This window comes from Cannabis sativa, chromosome 3 (assembly GCF_029168945.1).
Source record: "Cannabis sativa cultivar Pink pepper isolate KNU-18-1 chromosome 3, ASM2916894v1, whole genome shotgun sequence".
NCBI classification, from domain to species: Eukaryota; Viridiplantae; Streptophyta; class Magnoliopsida; order Rosales; family Cannabaceae; genus Cannabis; species Cannabis sativa.
Window position 1 is genome coordinate 4,337,753 of NC_083603.1, and position 3,803 is coordinate 4,341,555.

Genomic DNA, 3,803 nt, shown 5'->3' on the forward strand with positions numbered 1-3,803 from the left:
AGACATGGAAACGAGATGTGGAATTTACTTTAGGCATAATGGATTTGGACTTGTGCCTACGAGAAGAAAAACTCGCCGATCTTATCGACTCCGATGTACCGCCGAAAGAACTCATCATGCACAATGGGAAAAGTCAAGTCGACTTAGTCTTCTTACTATGAAAAGATCCATTCCTGAACATCTATTGAGTGGTTTGCCAGACACTACAAATGCCAAAGGGTTTTTCAATGCTGTAGAAAAATTATACGACACTGGTGAAAACGCTGAAGCTGGACATCTTATGGATGAAATGACAACCATTAAGTATGATGAATTAAAAGGAGTGCGAGATTTTATTCGAAATTGGTGAATGTTCGACTCCAAGTTAAAAGATCATAATATTCCTCTTCACGACTCTTTCATTATTCATCGAGCTCTTCATGCTCTTCCCGCCTCTTTCGGCCTTATCAAGACAAATTTCTACAACACTTACAATCAAACATGGACTATCAGCGACCTAATTTCTCAGTGTGTAGCTGAAGAAAGCAAGCTTAAAAGGGAGAAGAATGAATCTGCTAACTATGTTTCTCACCTCAAGCCCAACAAAGGAAAAGGAAAATTCAAGAATAAAAATGATGGTGCTACTAAACATAATGGTAATGGTAAGGAGCATAAGAATAAACAGAAGAATAACAATGGAAAGTCCAAATACTCTAATGTGAAGTGTTACTTTTGTGAAAAATTGGGGCATCGGAGAACGGACTGTCACAAATTTAAGACTTGGTTAGAAAAGAAGCAAGCACAATCAGGTAATCCATTGGCATGTGTTTGTTTTGAATCTAATCTAGTTGATGTTCCTATTGATTCTTGGTGGTTAGACGGTGGTGCTCTTGTTCATGTTTCTGCTTCCTTACAGGGGCTAAGGGATCTCAGGAAGCCAAGTGAGAGGGAGTCCAAGCTTAAAGTGGGCAATGATGTTGGAGTTGACGTTATCTATGTTGGAACATTCATTCTTGAATTACAGTCTCGTGATAAGATTATTCTGAACAATACTTTTTATGTTCCTACTTTTAAAAGGAATTTAGTTTCGCTTCCGCTTTTGGTTAAACAAGGATATTCTTTTCATTTTGCAAATGATAATGTTGACATTATGCTTGACTCTCGAATTATTGGAAATTGCTTTTATTCTGATGGTCTTTACAAGTTGTCATTGGCTCCTTTAGATTCCTCTTTTAATGTTGTGAATACTGTGGGTAAAAGATCTCATATTAAGGAAACATCCTTATTGTTATGGCACAAAAGATTGGGTCATATTTCCGGAAGAAAGGGTTGATCGTTTAATTAAATGCTGAAATACTTCCTCCTCTTGATGCTTCTGATTGGGATACTTGTGTTGATTGTACTCGTGGAAAATTGACTAAAACAAGAAAGAAGACTGCAAATCGCAGTCAATCTTTATTGGAAATTATCCACACGGACATCGATGGTCCTTATTCCACCACGTTGTGCAGAAATAAGTATTTTATCACTTTTATCGATGATTTTTCTCGTTATGGATTCACCTATTTAATTAAAGAAAAATCTGACGCCCTTGATAAACTCAAAATTTTTCGAAATGAGGTTGAGAAACAATTAGGAAGAGTCATCAAAGTTGTTCATTCTGATCGTGGAGGAGAATATTATGGTCGTTATACAGAATCTGGACAACACATGGGGCTTTTTGCAGAGTACTTACAAGAAAATGGTATAGTTGCTCAATACACTATGCCTAGTTCACTGTAGCAAAATGGCGTTGCCGAAAGGAGAAATCGCACTCTCATGGATATGGTTAGAAGTATGATGAGTAGAACAAATCTTCCGTAGTTTTTATGGGGTGAAGCACTTATGACCGCAACTTATATTTTAAATCGTGTTCCCGATAAATCTGCTCCCAAGACCCCTTTTGAGTTGTGGACTGGCGGAAGCCTAGTCTAAATCATCTTCGTGTATGGGGTTGTCCAGTGAAGTAAAGATTTATGATCCTAATTTGAAAAAGTTAGATCCGAGAACAAATCGCTGTTATTTCATTGGTTATCCAATGCGCTCAAAAGGCTATCGCTTTTACTGTCCTACTCGTGGTACGCGAATTGTTGAATCTCAGACTGCTAAATTTCTGGAATTTGATGTTACTGAGAAAATTCCTTCAACATCTCTTGAAATGGGGGAGTCCTCTAAAGGAATTTGTATTCCTATGTCATTTTCAAGAGATGATAATAGTAGTCTCCATCCTACTCCAGTTGGTAATGCTCCCATTGTTGATGAATATATTGCTCCCGATATCGAAGATGATGAAGGTCCTATTATTGATGAAGGGCCTATCAATGATGAAGCTCCTATTGTTAATGAGAATCCTGTTATTGAAGAAATTCCAGTTGTGGAAGATGTTATTCGAAACAATGATCAACAAAGAGAAGTTATTCCAGAAGTACCTCCTCTAAGAAGATCTCAGAGACAAAAGAAGTCAACAAAGTGTCATGATAATTTTGTTTATCTTGGAGAAGGAGAATATGATATTGATCATTTTGTGGATCCTGTCACTTTTAGTGAAGCACTTAATAGTCCACAATCTTCAAAATGGTTAGCGACTACGGATGATGAGATCGACTCCATGAAGAAAAATGGTGTATGGGAGCTAGTTTTATTACTCGATGGTTTCAAACCAATAGGTTGTAAGTGGATTTTAAAGGCTAAAAGGGATAAAAAGGGACGATTGAAAGGTTTAAAGCGCGTTTAGTGGCTAAAGGCTTTACTCAAAGAGAAGGTATTGATTACACGAAACTTTCTCACTGTTTCCACTAAAGATTCATTCGTAATTATTATGGCCTTACTTGCGCATTTTGATTTAGAGTTGCATCAAATGGATGTTAAAACTGCTTTTCTGAATGGAGAATTGAATGAGGAAGTCTATATGTCTCAACCTGAAGGCTACAAGGAGAAAGGAAAAGAACACTTAGTTTGCAAGTTGAAACGATCCATTTATGGTCTCAAACAGGCATCTCGCCAGTGGTACTTGAAGTTTGACCAGGTTGTGACATTGTTTGGTTTCGTAGAGAACAAGTTTGATCAGTGTATTTATATGAAGATCAGTGGGAGTCGTTATATTTTTCTTGTTCTTTATGTAGATGACATTTTACTTGCCAGCAGTGATTTGTCACTACTAAATGAGACCAAAAATTTTCTGTCTTCCAATTTTGATATGAAAGATCTTGGAGAGGCATCCTATGTTTTGGGGATTGAGATCCATCGTGACAGGAATCGAAAAGTTCTTGGCTTATCTCAAGAAGCTTACATTAATCGTGTGCTCAAAAGGTTCAACATGGATTTGTGTAAAGGCCGGTTCGTTCCTATTCTGAAAGGGGACAAGTTCACTAAGCAGCAATGTCCTAAGAACGACTTGGAAAGAGGAGCAATGAAGAACATCCCTTATGCAAGTGTAGTAGGGAGTTTGATGTATGCTCAGGTTTGCACTCGACCTGACATAGCTTTCGTAGTCAATGTTCTTGGGAGATATTTATCTGATCCTGGCCTCGATCATTGGGTTGCAGCCAAGAAAGTTTTGAGATATTTGCAAAGAACGAAGAGTTTTATGCTTGTGTATAAGCATGTTGACAATCTTCGAGTTGTTGGTTATTCAGATTCGGATTTTGGTGGTTGTGTAGATGATTTAAAGTCAACTTCTGGCTATATTTTCACCTTGGCGAGTCTTTGCTATTTCTTGGAAGAGTGTCAAACAGACTTTGATCACGTCATCTACTATGTATGCTGAGTTTGTTGCATGTTATGGG